A 20,196-nucleotide genomic window follows, 5' to 3' on the forward strand; every position below is an offset into this window, starting at 1 on the left:
ATCTCTGCCATGCTAACCCTGCCCTCAGAGGAGCTGGCCGTGACACAGCTGCCTTGGCGACCTCTTGCTCCTCCTCTGCCTTGCCCTTGGGCTTCCACTTGTTCCCCTGTGACATTTGGGAATTCTCTCAGTAGCGCGTCTACCAACGTGCGCTTGTACTCGCGCATCTTCCTATCACGCTCCAGTGCAGGAAGTAAGGTGGGCACATTGTCTTTGTACCGTGGATCCAGCAGGGTGGCAACCCAGTAGTCCGCACACGTTAAAATGTGGGCAACTCTGCTGTCGTTGCGCAGGCACTGCAGCATGTAGTCGCTCATGTGTGCCAGGCTGCCCAGAGGTAAGGACAAGCTGTCCTCTGTGGGAGGCGTATCGTCATCGTCCTGCCTTTCCCCCCAGCCACGCACCAGTGATGGGCCCGAGCTGCGTTGGGTGCCACCCCGCTGTGACCATGCTTCATCCTCATCCTCCTCCACCTCCTCCTCATCCTCGTCCTCCAGTAGTGGGCCCTGGCTGGCCACATTTGTACCTGGCCTCTGCTGTTGCAAAAAACCTCCCTCTGAGTCACTTCGAAAAAACTGGCCTGAAAGTGCTAAAAATGACCCCTCTTCCTCCTCCTCCTCCTCCTCCTGGGCCACCTCCTCTTCCATCATCGCCCTAAGTGTTTTCTCAAGGAGACATAGAAGTGGTATTGTAACGCTGATAACGGCGTCATCGCCACTGGCCATGTTGGTGGAGTACTCGAAACAGCGCAACAGGGCACACAGGTCTCGCATGGAGGCCCAGTCATTGGTGGTGAAGTGGTGCTGTTCCGTAGTGTGACTGACCCGTGCGTGCTGCAGCTGAAACTCCACTATGGCCTGCTGCTGCTCGCACAGTCTGTCCAGCATGTGCAAGGTGGAGTTCCACCTGGTGGGCACGTCGCATATGAGGCGGTGAGCGGGAAGGCCGAAGTTACGCTGTAGCGCAGACAGGCGAGCAGCGGCAAGATGTGAACGCCGGAAGCGTGAACAGACTGCCCGCACTTTATGCAGCAGCTCTGACATGTCGGGGTAGTTGTGAATGAACTTCTGCACCACCAAATTTAGCACATGCGCCAAGCAAGGGATGTGCGTCAAACCGGCTAGTCCCAGAGCTGCAACGAGATTTCGCCCATTATCACACATCACCAGGCCGGGCTTGAGGCTCACCGGCAGCAACCACTCGTCGGTCTGTTGTTCTATACCCCGCCACAACTCCTGTGCGGTGTGGGGACTGCTGACGTTTACCCCGGGCTGTGCTGAAGTTGGTGGTGAAGGTGTGTGGCTGACTGGATGAGCAGGGGGAAGAAGAGGAGGAGGAAGCCGAGAAGGTGGAGGTGGCAACAGGAGGCAAAGAATGTTGCCCTGCGATCCTTGGCGGCGGAAGGACGTGCGCCAATCAGCTCTCCGCCTGGGGCCCAGCTGCCACTACATTTACCCAGTGTGCAGTTAGGGAGATATAGCGTCCCTGGTCGTGCTTACTGGTCCACGTATCTGTGGTTAGGTGGACCTTGCCACAGATGGCGTTGCGCAGTGCACACTTGATTTTATCGGATACTTGGTTGTGCAGGGAAGGCACGGCTCTCTTGGAGAAGTAGTGCCGGCTAGGAACAAAATACTGTGGGACAGCAAGCGACATGAGCTGTTTGAAGCTGTCTGTGTCCACCAGCCTAAATGACAGCATTTCATAGGCCAGTAGTTTAGAAATGCTGGCATTCAGGGCCAGGGATCGAGGGTGGCTAGGTGGGAATTTACGCTTTCTCTCAAATGTTTGTGAGATGGAGAGCTGAACGCTGCCGTGTGACATGGTTGAGATGCTTGGTGACGGAGGTGGTGGTGGTGGTACATCCCCTGTTTGCTGGGCAGCAGGTGCCAACGTTCCTCCAGAGGCGGAGGAAGAGGCCGAGGCGGCAGCAGCAGAAGAGGCCGAGGTGGCAACAGCAGAAGAGGCCGAGGCGGCAGCAGCAGAAGAGGTAGCAGGGAGAGCCTGAGTGACTTCCTTGGTTTTAAGGTGTTTACTCCACAGCAGTTCATGCTTTGCATGCAGGTGCCTGGTCATGCAGGTAGTGCTAAGGTTCAGAACGTTAATGCCTCGCTTCAGGCTCTGATGGCATAGCGTGCAAACCACTCGGGTCTTGTCGTCAGCACATTGTTTGAAGAAGTGCCATGCCAGGGAACTCCTTGAAGCTGCCTTTGGGGTGCTCGGTCCCAGATGGCGGCGGTCAGTAGCAGGCGGAGTCTCTTGGCGGCTGGTGTTCTGCTTTTGCCCACTGCTCCCTCTTTTGCTACGCTGTTGGCTCGGTCTCACCACTGCCTCTTCCTCCGAACTGTGAAAGTCAGTGGCACGACCTTCATTCCATGTGGGGTCTAGGACCTCATCGTCCCCTGCATCGTCTTCCACCCAGTCTTGATCCCTAACCTCCTGTTCAGTCTGCACACTGCAGAAAGACGCAGCAGTTGGCACCTGTGTTTCGTCATCATCAGAGACATGCTGAGGTGGTATTCCCATGTACTCATCATCAGGAAACATAAGTGGTTGTGCGTCAGTGCATTCTATGTCTTCCACCGCTGGGGAAGGGCTGGGTGGATGCCCTTGGGAAACCCTGCCAGCGGAGTCTTCAAACAGCATAAAAGACTGCTGCATAACTTGAGGCTCAGACAGTTTCCCTGGTATGCATGGGGGTGATGTGACAGACTGATGGGCTTGGTTTTCAGGCGCCATCTGTGCGCTTTCTGCAGAAGACTGGGTGGGAGATAATGTGAACGTGCTGGATCCACTGTCGGCCACCCAATTGACTAATGCCTGTACCTGCTCAGGCCTTACCATCCTTAGAACGGCATTGGGCCCCACCAAATATCGCTGTAAATTCTGGCGGCTACTGGGACCTGAGGTAGTTGGTACACTAGGACGTGTGGCTGTGGCAGAACGGCCACGTCCTCTCCCAGCACCAGAGGGTCCACTAAAACCACCACGACCATGTCCGCGTCCGCGTCCCTTACTAGATGTTTTCCTCATTGTTACCATTCACCACAATAACAAAAATATTATTTGGCCCAATGTATTGAATTCAAATTCAGGCCTTTTTTTAAAGACAACTAACACTATCTGGCTATCTATTTAGGTACCGTATTACACTAATACAGGCACAGCAGTAACCACAGATTTAGCTGACTATAAATTTGAGGCCTATTATTTAGGCGCTGGGTGACAGGTATAGGTTTACTGACAGAATTAGACTTGGAAATGCCCAGTAGCGTGTGTGTGAAGTTATTCAGAATGACCCTATGTGCACCTTGAATCTGATATACCCTTTTAGGGATAAATTTAAAGTAGGCCTGATACAGCAGAAACCACTAAATTAAGAAATTGCTAAATTGGGAATTGTATTCCAACCCAGAACAAAAACTGTGCTTTGACGGACACTAAATAACTTGACCAGCCACACCAGTAACGACAGATTTAGCTGGATATAAATTTGAGGCCTATTATTTAGGCGCTGGGTGACAGGTATAGGTTTACTGACAGAATTAGACTTGGAAACGCACAGTAGCGTGTGTGTGAAGTTATTCAGAATGACCCTATGTGCACCTTGAATCTGATATACCCTTTTTGGGATAAATTTAAAGTAGGCCTGATACAGCAGAAACCACTAGATTAGGAAATTGCTAAATTGGGAATGGTATTTCAACCCAGAACAAAAACTGTGTTTTGACGGACACTAAATAACTTGACCAGCCATACCAGTAACGACAGATTTAGCTGGATATAAATTTGAGGCCTAGTATTTAGGCGCTGGGTGACAGGTATAGGTTTACTGACAGAATTAGACTTGGAAATGCACAGTAGCGTGTGTGTGTGAAGTTATTTAGAATGACCCTATGTGCACCTTGAATCTGATATACCCTTTTAGGGATAAATTTAAAGTAGGCCTGATACAGCAGAAACCACTAAATTAGGAAATTGCTAAATTGGGAATTGTATTTCAACCCAGAACAAAAAATGTGCTTTGACAGACACTAAATAACTTGACCAGCCACAGCAGTACAGCAGTAACGACAGATTTAGCTGGATATAAATTTGAGGCCTAGTATTTAGATGCTGGGTGACAGGTATACGTTTACTGACAGAATTAGACTGGGATATGGCCAAAAAATAACCACACTATTGATGGTTAAATGCACTTGGTGTGACAGCTTGACCAACCACACTATTGAGGGTTAAATGCACTTGGTGACAGGCGCAGCTTGCCCCTGATGTAGTATATGGCCAAAAAATAACCAGACTATTGCTGGTTAAATCCACTTGGTGTGACAGCTTGACCCTGATGTAGGATTTAGCCAAAAAACAACCACACCATTGAGGGTTAAATGCACTTGGTGGCAGCTTGTGCTGGCACACCACAAGACACAAAATGGCCGCCGATCACCCCAGAAAAAAGTGACTGAAAAACGCTCTGGGCAGCCTAAAAACAGTGAGCAATTCAATAGCAGCAGTTCAATCATCCACAGCTGCAGATCGATCTCTGAATGAAGTCCTTTGGAGGAGTTAATCACTGCCTAATCTCGCCCTAACGTCGCGGCTGCAACCTCTCCCTATGCTGATCAGAGCAGAGTGACGTGTGGCGCTATGTGACTCCAGCTTAAATAGAGGCTGGGTCACATGGTGCTCTGGCCAATCACAGCCATGCCAATAGTAGGCATGGCTGTGACGGCCTCTTGGGGCAAGTAGTATGACGCTTGTTGATTGGCTGCTTTGCAGCCTTTCAAAAAGCGCCAAGAAAGCGACGAACACCGAACCCGGACTTTTACGAAAATGTCCGGGTTCGGGTCCGTGTCACGGACACCCCAAAATTCGGTACGAACCCGAACTATACAGTTCGGGTTCGCTCATCCCTACAGACAAACCATTAGAAACAAGAGAAAAGATCTACCGGTATCTAAGCACTTTTCTGATAAAGGACATAAGAAACAGGAGTTGAGACTTATGATTATAGATCAAGTGAGAATGCCTAAACGGAGGGGTGATAGATTATCCCTTTAAAAAAAAAAGAGAGAGAACTAATGTGGAAATTTCATTTGAATTCCCTTAAACCAAAGGGTCTAAATCTTGTCTTTAGGGTTACAGCTGGTATGATGAATTGAGGTGGTTTTGCCCTTCGTGCCTATAGGACCTCTTCCATCTGACTATTGTAGCTAGTATACTGTGGTCTTATAGAAATTCATTTATTATTTAGCATTTTTTATTTTGGATGATCTTATTTATTTTTATTTTTTACAGTGTGGAAGATGTATATTGTGGAGCAGGAAATCATGTGTCATACTGTCATGGATATGTTTAGATATTTCTTTCATCATGGAAAACCTCAGCTTTTATCTCCCCATAGTTATTTACCTATAAATGGATATATTTTGTAAGCAAATTATGTAAAGCCCGTGAGGGGTTAGCTATGTACAGCGATACCTATAGTGAGGGGTCTGGCTTCGCTATTCCCGATCTCTGTGTTCTTGATGAAGCGAAGTGGATCAGAACATAAGCGGGACTGGGAGTGGTGTACCGCAATCTGCTGCGTGTCCCCTCCAAGATAGATAGATAGATATACAGTGGGATGCGAAAGTTTGGGCAACCTTGTTAATCGTCATGATTTTCCTGTATAAATCGTTGGTTGTTACAATAAAAAATGTCAGTTAAATATATCATATAGGAGACACACACTGTGAGATCTGAGAAGTGAAATGAAGTTTATTGGATTTACAGAAAGTGTGCGATAATTGTTTAAACAAAATTAGGCAGGTGCATACATTTGGGCACTGTTGTTGTCATTTTATTGATTCCAAAACCTTTAGAACTAATTATTGGAACTCAAATTGGCTTGGTAAGCTCAGTGACCCCTGACCTACATACCCAGGTGAATCCAATTATGAGAAAGAGTATATAAGGGGGTCAATTGTAAGTTTCTCTCCTCTTAATTTTCTCTGAAGAGTAGCAACATGGGGGTCTCAAAACAACTCTCAAATGACCTGAAGACAAAGATTGTTCACCATCATGGTTTAGGGGAAGGATACAGAAAGCGGTCTCAGAGATTTCCGCCGTCTGTTTCCACAGTTAGGAACATATTGAGGAAATGGAAGACCACAGGCTCAGTTCAAGTTAAGGCTCGAAGTGGCAGACCAAGAAAAATCTCGGATAGACAGAAGCGGCGAATGGTGAGAACAGTCAGAGTCAACCCACAGACCAGCACCAAAGACCTATAACATCATCTTGCTGCAGATGGAGTCACTGTGCATCGTTCAACTATTCGGCTCACTTTACTCAAGGAGATGCTGTATGCGAGAGTGATGCAGAGGAAGCCTTTTCTCTGCCCACAGCACAAAAAGTGCCGCTTGAGGTGGGCTAAAGCACATTTGGACAAGTCAGCTTCATTTTAGAATAAGGTGCTGTGGACTGATGAAGCTAAAATTGAGTTATTTGGCCATAACAAGGGGCATTATGCATGGAGGAAAAAGAACACAGCATTCCAAGAAAAACACCTGCTACCTACAGTAACATATGGTGGTGGTTCCATCATGCTGTGGGGCTGTGTGGCCAGTGCAGGGACTGGGAATCTTGTCAAAGTTGAGGGGCGCATGGATTCCACTCAGTATCAGCAGATTCTGGAGACCAATGTCCAGGAATCAGTGACAAAGCTGAAGCTGCTGGATCTTTCAACAAGACAACGACCCTAAACACTGCTCAAAATCCACTAAGGCATTTATGCAATGGAACAAGTACAACGTTCTGGAATGGCCATCTCAGTCCCCAGACCTGAATATAATTGAAAATCTGTGGTGTGACTAAAAGAGAGCTGTCGATGCACGGAAGCCATCAAACCTGAATGAACTAAAGATGTTTTGTAAAGAGGAATGGTCCAAAATACCTTCAACCAGAATCCAGACTCTCATTGGAACCTACAGGAAGCTTTTAGAGGCAGCAATTTCTGCAAAAGGAAGATCTACTAAATATTGATTTAATTTCTTTTTTGTGGTGCCCAAATTTATGCACCTGCCTAATTTTGTTTAAACAATTATATCACACTTTCTGTAAATCCCAAAAATTTAATTTCACTTCTCAAATATCACTGTGTGTGTCTCCTATATGATATATTTAACTGACATTTTTTATCGTAACAACCAACGATTTATACAGGAAAATCATGACGAATAACAAGGTTGCCCAAACTTTCGCATCCCACTGTAGATAGATAGATAATAAATATATAGATATGAAATAGATAAATAGATACAGATAGATAGACAGACTAATAGATAGATAGATATAGTAGATAAGTAGATAGATGTGAGAGATAGATAGATAGATAGATAGATAATAGATAGATAGATAGATAGATAGATAGATAGATAGATAGACAGATAGACAGATAGACAGACAGATAGATAGTGTGGGGACTCGCTCTGGTAGACAGGATGAGCGGACGCAGTACAGAGGCAACAACAAGTTCTTTGGATCAAACAGTTCAGTGTTTTATTCACACTTTAGGAAAGTGACAAAACAAGCAGTCATAAACAAGCAAAAAGTCACCTTGCGGTGTTGGAGGTAATTCACACCATGCGGCAATGATAGCAGCACCAACCTGTTTTTACGCCAAACAGGTAGCAAGCCTTCATCCAGGCACAAGGCTCCCAGATCCCAACACAGAGACATGGCTTCTGAGCCCAGCTGCCTTTTTAAGATCAGCTAGGTGCTGCCAAAACCTGGACCGGCATTTAAAATCCGGTCCGGTATTTGACCTCACCTGGCTGTAAATCAGCCCAGCAGCACATGCCAAACCTCTCACTGTGTTAAAATAGATAGATAGGAGAAAAATACCCCCCCCCCCCTTTGTTCAACCCTGAGGGAGTGAACACACGGCAGACAGTGTACCCGGGACAGGGCATCCGCGTTTCCCTGTAACCGGCCTGCCCTGTGTTCCACCAAAAACTTTAAGTTTTGTAGGGAGAGAACCCATCGGGTGACCCTGGCATTTCAGTCCTTGGCCTGGCTCATCCACTTGAGAGGGGAGTGGTCAGTCACCAGGCGGAATTTTCTCCACAATAAATAATAGCGGAGATACTCGAGTGCCCACTTGATAGCCAGGCACTCTCTCTCCACTATACTTGTTACGGTTACTCCCCGGCTAGCTGGGAGCTGGACCGCTTGGATAGTCTGGATCTCTGCTTAGGGAGAGAGAGAGATCCTGTAAATGTAGAACAATCCCGGTAATGATCTTTCAGCTAGGATAATCCTTCCCCCCTCCACAAACGAGTCGAGGCTGCGATTTGAAGGTTAAGCAAGACTGATGTTTATTGACCCGGGGCCTTCTTTTATGCAATCCTGCCCTGGGAAGGGCTACATTTACATGATTACCACAATACACAATTACATGTCTGGGACAGCCCCCACGTCTCCTCCCCTCAGATAAGCCTTTAACATAATCAACCCACACACAATGTTACCCAAGTTCTGGATGTACCCCAAAACCAGGGGGTACATCTTTACATTCGGTATCCTCAGACAGTCCTGGTGTAGGGGAACAACATATCCAAAATCCGGCTCCGTCGGTCCAAGGGTTCAGGAGTTACGGGTCCCTGAAGTCCTGACCGACCGCACACAGTGTAATTAACAGTTTTGTAACAGTGTAACTAACAGTTTTGTAACAGTGCTCCCTTTTTGTGGAACACTCTGGCAGACACTGTCTGACCCCTTTTCGGGGCAGACTAAGGCTGTCCAGACCGCGGGTTATGCTGGGCTGGGGTCTGTTTGTCTGGACAACCCGTCAGCGTTGCCATTCTGTTTCCCAGGTCTGTAGGTAATGGTGAAGTTGAAGGGTTGTAATGACAGACTCCAACGTAAAAGTCTGCCGTTATCCCCCGAGACCCGGTTTAGCCACACCAACGGGTTATGGTCAGTAACCAGAGTGAACTCTTGTCCATACAAATAGGGAGTCAATTTCTTTAGTGCCCACACCAAAGCCAAACACTCTTTTTCTACCGCTGCATAGCTGACTTCGCGTGGCAGGAGCTTACGGCTGATGTAGACAACTGGGTGCTCCCCTCCGTCTTCGCCTACTTGGCTGAGGACAGCTCCCAGCCCGAACATGGAAGCGTCTGTATGGACGATAAAACGTTTGTTAAGGGCTGGGGCCGCCAAGACGGGAGCGTTGACAAGAGCAAGTTTGAGAGCTTGGAAAGCCGTTTCACAGTGGGGAGACCACAGGACCTGTCGAGGTAAGTTTTTCTTGGTCAGGTCAGTCAGGGGTTTGGCAAGTGTGCTGTAGTCTGGTACAAACCGTCTGTAGTACCCTGCTGTGCCCAGGAATGCTAGGACCTGAGTCTTAGTGGTGGGGGTGGGCCAATTGGCAACAGCTTCTATCTTGGCCGGCTCTGGTCGCTGTTTCCCACACCCCACCCGGTGACCCAGGTACTGTACCTCGGCCATCCCAAAGTGGCATTTTTCTGGCTTCAGAGTCAGGCCCGCAGTCCGGATCTGATCCAGAACCATTCCTACGTGAGCTAAGTGGTCCCCCCAGGACTCACTGTGGATCGCTATGTCGTCCAGGTATGCGCAAGCAAAACTCTGGAAGCCATCCAGGAGCCTATCAACCAAGCGCTGGAATGTAGCTGGGGCATTCTTCATCCCAAACGGCATTACCTTAAAATGATATAAGCCGAACGGGGTGACGAATGCTGACTTGGGGACAGCCTCCTGGGCCAGGGGAATCTGCCAGTAACCCTTGCAGAGGTCGATGGTGGTCAGATAATTTCCCCTGGCTATACGATCGAGTAGCTCGTCTACCCTGGGCATAGGGTAAGCGTCCGTCACTGTCTTTTCATTGAGCCTCCGATAGTCTACGCAAAACCGGGTTGTACCATCTTTCTTGGGCACCAGGACCACTGGAGAAGCCCAGGGACTATCGGAGGGCTCAATTACCTTGAGTTGGAGCATCTCATCGATCTCCTTCTTCATCTCTGCCCTAACTGCCTCGGGGATTCGGTAAGAAGCCTGGCGTAAAGGAGCTTGTCCCGGGGTATCTACCTGGTGGGTGGTTAAGGTAGTGTACCCTGGCTTCTGGGAGAAAGTGGGGCTTTTGGACTGCAGGAGTTGGTTAAGCTGCTCCCTTTCAGTGGGGCTAAGTCGGTCCCCTATCTTGACCTGAGCTACTATATCTGCGTGGGGACTTTTTTCTAACAGATCTGGAATGGGTAGACTGTCGGGGTCTTCCTGAGGGGGACAGCATATGGCCGTCACGTTCTCTGGCCGCTCAAGATATTCCTTGAGCATGTTCACATGGAATGTCTTTCTAAGATTGCTGTCATGGCAGCTAGCTATTACGTAGGTGGTGTCTCCCCTTTTCTCCACTATCTGATAGGGGCCCTGCCAGGACGCCTGTAATTTGTCTGTCTTAACTGGCTTAAGCACTAACACCTTTTGTCCTAGGGTAAAGATTCTCTTTCGGGCCCCCCGATCGTACCACACCTTCTGTCTTCTCTGGGCCGACTGGAGGTTAGCCTGCACTGATTTAGCTAATTGCTCCATTCGGTCCCTGAGTTCCAGCACGTACGGCACAATGGGGACACCATCAGTCTCCATCTCTCCCTCCCAGTGCTCCCGGATCAGGTTTAGGGGTCCCCGTACTTTTCTTCCGTAGAGCAACTCGAAGGGCGAAAACCCGGTCGTTTCCTGGGGCACCTCCCGATAAGCAAATAGGAGGTGTGGCAGAAAACGCTCCCAGTCTCGGTATTCCTGAGTAAATGTTTTGAGCATTTGTTTGAGGGTCCCGTTGAACCTCTCACAAAGTCCGTTTGTCTGGGGGTGGTATGGAGAGCTCAGGAGGGACTTAATTTTGCAAACCTGCCAGAGTTGCTGAGTCAATTCGGCCGTAAATTGGGTGCCTCGGTCGGACAGGATTTCTTTCGGAAATCCTACCCGGGAAAACACCTGCACCAGCGCATTCGCTACCGTATCCGCTTGGATGTTGGATAGGGCGACAGCTTCCGGGTACCTGGTAGCGTAGTCCACTACGGTAAGAATGTAGCGCTTACCGGAGGGACTAGGGGTAGCCAGCGGTCCCACTAGGTCAATAGCAACCCTGCTGAAGGGTTCCTCCACAATGGGCATATTTACTAAATGAGCTTTAGGGTGATCGCCTCTCCTCCCTACTCGTTGGCACACATCGCAGGTCTTACAATAAGTCCTAACATCAGCGTGTACCCCTGGCCAAAAGAATGTGTGAGTAATACGGTGTAGTGTGCGGGTTACAGCTAGGTGGCCTGCCAAGGGAATGTCATGTCCTATCTTGAGTATTTCTCGACGGTATTTGTGGGGCACTACCAGCTGTCGCCTCTGCTGCTCCCTTTTCTCCGTCAAGCGATACAGCTTTCCCTTTTCCCATAAAAAGGTTTCGTTATCTGACCCGCTCCCTCCGGTCTCTGCTCGTTCCCGGTACTTTTGTAATGTCGGGTCAGTCTTAGACTCTGTCTCGAAAGCATCTGGGGTGTCCCAGGGTATGGGACCTAACGGGTCAGTCGAGGTCGGGGTAGGTCTTACCTGTGTCTCCCGCACCGGTGATAGTTCTTGCTCCGTTCGGGCTTGGGCTCTGGTAGTCACTGGGTTTGCCTCGTTGTTGTCCACTGGAGCATAGGCAGAAGTCATGGGGCCCAAATCGTTGCCCAGTAGTACTTCGGCAGGTAAATTATCCATTATGCCCACGTTTACGGACCCCTTTCCCACTCCCCAATCAAGATGTACTTTAGCGGTCGGAATTTTGTACACATCCCCCCCCGCCACTCTAACGGCCACAGTCTGCCCTGATCGCTTGTGCTCCGGCACCAAATGGCTCTGGACTAGTGTAATGGTAGCCCCCGTGTCTCTTAACCCCTCGGTAGATCGGCCCTCGAGCCATACCTTCTGCCGATGGTGCTGGCGGTTATCCGAAGCAGCATATACCGGATCTGCTTCGTGAAGTGGTCCCAAATATTCCTCCATAGGGGATTCTTGGTTAACACAGAGCGCCCGGGCAGGACGAGATGACCCAGGGGGGTAATTATAATTCCAGGGGGTCTGGTGTGCATTAAGGGGGCAGCTAGCCATGAGGTGCCCTGGTTGCTTGCATCGGTAGCAGGTCGGTCTGGGGCGATCAGAGTTGTTACTCGGTGGTCCTGAGTACCGTGCGGGGCCCGTGGGCACCGAGGCTCGGAATTCAGTACGTGGTGGCGTGCGGTAAACATCTTTGTGTTCGACCCGTGCTGGGGCTCGGTAGTTCGTGGGTTCGTGTAGACGGGAGTCGTAATGTTCATCGGCCAATTTGGCTGCTTCTTCTAAGGTAGAGGGTCGTCTGTCTCGCAGCCATTCCTTCCCCTGCTGCTCCATGCCGTTATAAAAATGTTCTAAGAGAAATAATTGTAAAATTTCCTCACCAGTCACAGCTTTACTTCCGCTCATCCAGTGATTTGCCGCTCTCCGCATTCGGTGCGCCCATTCCATATGTGTGTCGTTAGGCTTCTTTCTCGTGCTACGAAATTGTCGGCGATACGTGTCAGGAGTTACAGCGTACCGCCGCAACAGTGTCTCTTTGACCAGCGCATACTGTGTCACTTCCTCAGCGCCCAGAGTCCGAAATGCTTCCAGAGCTCGCCCGGATAGTTTTCCAGACAATATCGTGGGCCACTCTCTGTTGGGAATCTGGTGCAGGGCACATTGCCTCTCGAAGTCCGCTAAATATTCATCAATTCCTGTCTCGCTCTCTAGGAAGGGTCTAAAAGCCGCATAGGGTATCTTTGGCCTCCCGGCGTTTCCGACAGGAACGATTACCTGCGGTGCTTCGGCATTGCGGTGTGCGGTCACTAGGCTGAGTTCGTGGGCTCGAGCCTTCCGTATATCCTCGTCCGCTTCTGCCATCAACTGCTGTACCAGTTCCATAGGTGGGTTCGGCCCGTATAGAGAGAGCCTCTCCCGAACAATCCTGGTCTTTTCGTCACTACTCGTGGTTGGGGTTTCTGCCATCGTGAAGCCCTGATCCAGTTCGGTTAGTTCTGCGATCAGTTCCCTTCTCGGACGGTTGCTGGCGTTCCCCCCTCTGCTTTCGAGTAAATCCTTCAAGGTCGCACGTTTAAATTTTTCGTAAGCGCTCTCCATCCGTTCAGTACCTCTCCTAGGAAATCCAGGACAATCCCACCGCTGCCATCCAAATGTTACGGTTACTCCCCGGCTAGCTGGGAGCTGGACCGCTTGGATAGTCTGGATCTCTGCTTAGGGAGAGAGAGAGATCCTGTAAATGTAGAACAATCCCGGTAATGATCTTTCAGCTAGGATAATCCTTCCCCCCTCCACAAACGAGTCGAGGCTGCGATTTGAAGGTTAAGCAAGACTGATGTTTATTGACCCGGGGCCTTCTTTTATGCAATCCTGCCCTGGGAAGGGCTACATTTACATGATTACCACAATACACAATTACATGTCTGGGACAGCCCCCACGTCTCCTCCCCTCAGATAAGCCTTTAACATAATCAACCCACACACAATGTTACCCAAGTTCTGGATGTACCCCAAAACCAGGGGGTACATCTTTACATTCGGTATCCTCAGACAGTCCTGGTGTAGGGGAACAACATATCCAAAATCCGGCTCCGTCGGTCCAAGGGTTCAGGAGTTACGGGTCCCTGAAGTCCTGACCGACCGCACACAGTGTAATTAACAGTTTTGTAACAGTGTAACTAACAGTTTTGTAACAATACTATACCGGGTCTCGGTTGGGGTGAGCTTGCGGCTGAGGAAGACAACAGGATGCTCCTCCCTGTTGACTTCCTGAGACAGTACAGCACCGAGGCCTACTTCGGAGGCATCGGTCTGTATTATAAACTCCCTTTTGAAGTCAGGCATCACCAAAACCGGGGACCCGCACAGGGCCGACTTCAAACCGGAGAAAGCCTCTTCTGCCCGATCATCCCAGCGAACCATCATTGACTTGTGTCCCTTCAAGAGCCCTTCAATGGCGCGGCTAGAGTATCAAAGTGGGGAACAAATCTTATGTAATAGGCCACCATTCCCAGGAATGACTTTATTTGCCTAGTGGTGACAGGTCGAGGCCAATTCCGTATCGCCTCTATTTTGTTCACATGGGGTTTGATGGCGCCAAATGACATACCCTAGGTACTTAGTCTCTTCTAACCCTATCGCACATTTTTTTGGGTAAGCGGTTAGTCCAGCTTTTTAAAGGGAGTCCACTACAGCCTGCACTTTGGGTAGGTGACTTTCCCAGTTGGTACTGTGGATGACAATATCGTTCAGGTAAGCCGAAGCGTACCGACGATGAAGCATAATGTCCATTAGTCGCTGAAAAGTGGCACAGGGGCCATGCAGACCAAAGGGTAAGACCTTATATTGATACAGCCCCTCAGGCGATATGAAGGCAGTTTTCTCTTTGGCAGCCTCCATTAAGGGCACCTGCCAGTACCCTTTCGTGATGTCCAAAACAGAAAAATACTGGGCTTGTCCTAACCTCTCGATGAGCTCATCCACTCGGGGCATGGGATAGGCATTAAATTCGGAAACCTCGTTAAGTTTTCGAAAGTCGTTACAAAACCGCAACGTCCCATCCAGCTTTGGTATCAATACTATAGGACTGGCCGACTTTTTGACTAATCAATGACGTCTAGCTGCAACATTAGCTGCACCCCATCCGATATGGCTTGTCGCTGAGCCTCAGGTACCTGGTATGGTTTTAATCAGACTTTTGCCTGAGGCTTAGTGACAATGTCATGCTGGATTATGGAAGTGCGTCCAGGGAGGTCCGAGAACACATCCGTGTTCCGACTAAGGAACTCCCTGGCCTCCTGAGTCTGTTTAGAGGAGAGGCTGTCAGAAATTTTTACTGTGGCAGCCGCCTCTCTTGCATCAGACAGAGGGGCCTGTACCTCTTCTCCTAGAAAACCCAGCTGCGGGCTGTCTTCTGTATAGGTTTCCCTATCTTTCCACAGTTTGAGTAAATTCACATGGTAAACCTGCTCCGGCTTTCGCCGCCCTGGCTGGTGTACCTTGTAGTTTACATCTCCAATTTTCTCGAGTACCTTGTAGGACCCCTACCATCTAGCCAGGAACCTACTGTCCACGATCGTCACCAGAACCAAAACCCAATTAGTGTTGATTGTGAATATTTTAATTGCGAATATTGGCACTTCGATAATTTGCGAATATCTATAATATAGTGCTATATCTTTGTAATTGCGAATATTCTAGATTTTTTTTCATCAGTACCCATGATCCCTCACTGCTTCTTGCTTGTGGGCCAATGAGAAGGCTGCAATATCTTTGACTTTAGGAGCAGTGTTGATTGCAAATTTTTGTATCACGAATTTTGCGATTGCCGATTTTTTTGCAATCAAGAAAATAATGACTGGAGATCACGAATTCTCGAAATATTCGCGAAACATCACTGAACCTGATCACCCGGGTTAAAGATCCGGGCACGAGCCTGCCGATTATAGACCTGACTCTAGGCTCATTGAGCTGCCTCCATATGCTCCCTAACAAGAGGCAACACAGTATCTATCCGATCTTGGGTAATGTACTCAATTACACTTTTATGTGGAGTGGGTTGTTGTTTCCACGCTTCTTTGGCTACGTCCAAGAGTCCGCGAGGGTGTCTGCCATATAGCAGTTCGAAGGATGAGAACCCAGTAGAGGCCTGGGGTACCTCTCACACTGCGAACATGAGATAGGGCAGAAGGAGGTCCCAGTTCTTCCCATCTTTAGACACTACCTTTTTGAACATATTTTTTAATGTTTGTTTGGTTAAACCGTTCTACCAGAACGTCCATTTGCAGATGGTAAACGGACATCCGTAGTTGTTTTGTGTGCAGCAACTTACAGAGTTCTCTCATCACCTTGGACATAAAAGGAGTCCCTTTGTCGGTCAAAACCTCTTTAGGTAGTCCTACTCAGGAAAACATCTCCATTAACTCCTTAGCTATGAGTTTGGCCAAGGAATGTTGCAGTGGCACCGCCTCCGGGTACCAAGTGGCGTAGTCTAGAATGACTAAGATGTGTTGATGCCCTCTGGCGGACTTCGGTACTGGGCCTATGAGGTCCATAGCTATTCAGTCAAACGGTACTTCGATATTCGGGAGAAGTACTAGGGGACTACGGAAATGTGGCTGGGGGCTAGTTATCTGGCAGGCCGGGCAAGACTTACAAATCTCTTCCACTTCTTTGAATATGCTGGGCCAGTAAAACCGCTGTAGAATACGATCCTGAGTATTCTGCAGCCCCATTTGACCGCCGAGAACGTGTTGGTGGGCTAGATCTAACACAAGCTTGCGATAAGCCTTGGGGACCACCAACTGTTCAATAGGCTCACCCCGTAGTTGGTTTACCCAATACAACATATCCTGATGAACCACAAAACGAGAAAACAGTGACTCTGCCCCAGGTTGTTGTGGTTCACCATCTACTATTAACACATTTTGCCAGGAGCGGGATAGGGTTGGGTCCCGACGTTGCGCGGTACCAAAATTATCCTCAGAGACATTGAGGTCTGCCAATTCAGGACCCGGCAGCAAGTCCTCCACATCTCCCACCATCACACTTAGCAGGGTTGTCTCCCCCTCTTCCACTGAAGTGGCGGTCACCCCTAATGCTGGCCCTTTGGTCTCAGGTTCCCAGGGTTCTGGTCTCCCCCCTGAGCCAGGCCACTCTTCTAGGGTTACCCCTGTCTCATGGGTATCAGTCACTCTCATAGCAGGCCACAGTGCTGGGAAGCCCGGGAAGTCTCTCCCTATTATGAGTTCATATAGTAGTTTTGTGGCGACAGCCACCTCGTGGGTCCATCTACCGGCCACCGTGGTTAGAGACACCAGCGCAGTGGGGTAGTCTTTTAAGTCTTCATGGATGCACATCATCCCGAATTTCCAGCCAGAATACTCAGTGGACTGCACCAAGGTAGCCCTTACTAGGGTCATCAGACTTCCTGAGTCCAGCAGAGCCTCCGCCGGAGTGTCTCCCATTTCCACCTGGCACAAATGATCTAGAGACTCTGGGGTACCTGTTACACACAGCTTCCTGGCATATAGCGACTGACGGTAGCCATAGTAAGTGTCCATGGGCTCAACCCGATGGAGACAGTCAGCCCTTACATGGCCAGGCTCCTAACACCGCCAGCAAACTATCGGAGCCAGGTCCGCCGTGGGTACATCCCGGGCGGGTTTTATCTGGTCAAATCTCCGGGCATGGGGTGGAGATTTCTGGGGTTTGCCGACCCCCCTCCTGACAGAACCCTCCTTTAGATTCCTGGCAGCTTCATAGCGTTCCACCAGGTCCACCATTTCAAGGGCATTGCCAGGAGCCACCTGACCGATCCAGTGCTGGAGAGGGTATGGCAAAGCCCTCCAGAACATATCGGCTAATAGTCTATCCAGCAAAGTGGCTGTAGTCACTTTTGCAAGAGGTGGAGTAAGTCATAATACTGGGTCCTCGCAGGCTCAGCCGGGTTGAACCCCCACTGATGTAAACGCTGGGCCTGGACCAACACATTCACCCCCAGTCTTGCCAAAATCTCACCCTTTACTTTTTGGTAGTCGGCTGCTTGATCCTCCTGCAAGTTGAAATATACCCACTGGGAATCAGATGCCAGGAATGGAGCGACGACCTCGGCCCACTGGTCACGGGGTAGCTTTTCCCTGATGGCCACTTTCTCGTACATTGCCAGGTAGGTTTCAATGTCGTCTGTGGGGTTATCTTAGGAATCGCGTCACGGACTGCTTGCCGGGCATCGTGGATGCTCGGGGTTGCTCCTGCTGTCTGCAAAGCCATCACGTGTTGTAGCAGCAACTGGTTAGTCTTCTGCTGCTGCTTCTTAGCCTCGCGTTGCTGCAGGTTTGTCTCTCGCTGCTGCAGATTAGCCTCCATGAGGGCCTTCACAACAGCCTCCATTTTGTCGTGGGGCACTGGATGTAATACAGCTGGTTTTTATGTACAACATACAACCGTGCCTGAAGAATGCAGAAACCAAAAATATCGGCGTTCAGGCCAGCCTCACTGCTCTTGCCTGCATCCTCCACCAATTGTGGGGACTCGCTCTGGTAGACAGGATTAGCAGACATAGTATAGAGGCAACAACAAGTTCTTTGGATCAAACAGTTCAGTATTTTATTCACACTTTAGGCAAGTGAGAAAACAAGCAGTCATAAACAAGCAAAAAGTCACCTTGTGGTGTTGGTGGTAATTCACACCATGCGTCAATTCTGCCTCAAAGAGTCCTTGCTGATAGCAGCACCAACCTGTTTTTACACCAAACAGGTAGCAAGCCTTCATCCAGACACAAGGCTCCCAGATCCCAACACAGAGACATCGCTTCTGAGCCCAGCTGCATTTATAATCCGGTCCGGTATTTGACCTCACCTGGATGTAAATCAGCCCAGCAGCACATGCCAAACCTCTCACTGTGTCAAAATAGATAGATAGATAGATAGATAGATAGATAGATAGATAGAACCCCAAACACAGAAAGACCCTGAGCCTGTAAAGACTGAGCGCCCACAGCCTGGAGATAGAGACGGGGAGGCACAGACAGACATACAAGCCGTGGGAGAGCAGACTGTGCCAGCACTGTGTGCAGGGGGCCCTGGAGGATGAGGACCACTTTCTGCTACACTGCAGCAAATACTCACCTGTGAGGGCTACTTACTTCCAGAGACTCTCCGCTCACATCCCGGATTTCACCTACATAGATGAGCAGAGGAAACTCCACATCCTACTGGGGGAAGAGGAGTCCACTGTGGAGATCGCTGCCCAATATGTCTCAACCTGTCACCAACTGAGAGGAAGATGAGACACCATGGACTATTATACCCCCATACTGCCCCTTTAACTCAACATCCACCCCCTTTAATTCCCACATCAATAGATAGATAGATAGATATGAAATAGATATTGATAGACAGACTGATAGATAGATATAGTACATAGTAGATACATAGATAGATGTGATAGATAGATATATAGATATGTGTAAAAAAAAGGCCAAGGCAGCACTCAAGTATCCGTGAAAAAAGGGTATTTTAATCACCCATGTGGTAACAGCAACATTTCAGCTCACTCCATGGAGCATTTGTCAAGCCATAGTACATAGTGCAAAATCAAGTGCTTATATAGCATACATAATTAGCAAAGTGATTACATGATTATACATCAATTTTTACAAAAACAATATTAAAAACAATATATATCAAGTGTGCATAATTATATCTTGCTAAAAACAGACAATATGTCATAAAGTGCTATGTGCCAAAAATTCTATCCATAAATTCATCTGGTTACAGTGCATGACATCATTAATCAATATTACAAATCAGGTGTACATGATCGTGCTGATTAAAAACAAATAGTTCATCTAATAGAGAATTCTCACATGTAGCTTGAGACGGCAGGACTCGGTCGGCGTCCGGTATTGAGTAGTGCGCAGGCGTGAAAAACTCCTCATCCCGCGAGACTATCTATCACATAGAGCACATAGGCGCCCACATCCAAGATGGTGACCCAGCACCAGACAAAAACTGAGCATGCTCATTCCCGAAACAGGGTGGAGACAGTCTGACATTCAACCGACAAACTTGTAGGTCCCTCAGGAGGTTGCTACGCTATATATATTACAATGTGAAGTTCAAAGGTCTCTAGGACCTAAGCATAGCATTTGTACACCTCTCTGACTGATAGTATGTACAGGGCCGGCTCCAGGTTCATGTGGGCCCTTGGGCGATAAAGCCTCAGTGGGCCCCCCTGTGCTAAGGCCCCTTGCAGACAAGCGTTCCTCCCGCAGCGAGTCCGCATCGCAGCACCCGGCCTGACCTCCCAGCACTGATGGGATTCACATAGCATTATATTGATTTATGATGCTATGTAACCCTTATAGTCCTGGAATGTATTAGATGACACTAACAGCATTATGCCAGTTATCCAATACATTCCAGAACTTTAAGGGTTAGATCAATCAATATAATGCTATGTGACCTCCGGCAGCGCTGGGAGGTTGGGCCGGGTGCTGCGATGTGGACTTGCTGCGGGAGGAACGCTAGTCTGCAAGGGGCATAAGGGCTCTTTCATACGAGCGGATGCCGTGCGGGTAATCCGCTGCGTGAAAGAGTGCCAAGCCCC

Source organism: Bufo gargarizans, chromosome 4 (genome assembly GCF_014858855.1).
Source record: "Bufo gargarizans isolate SCDJY-AF-19 chromosome 4, ASM1485885v1, whole genome shotgun sequence".
NCBI lineage: Eukaryota > Metazoa > Chordata > Amphibia > Anura > Bufonidae > Bufo > Bufo gargarizans.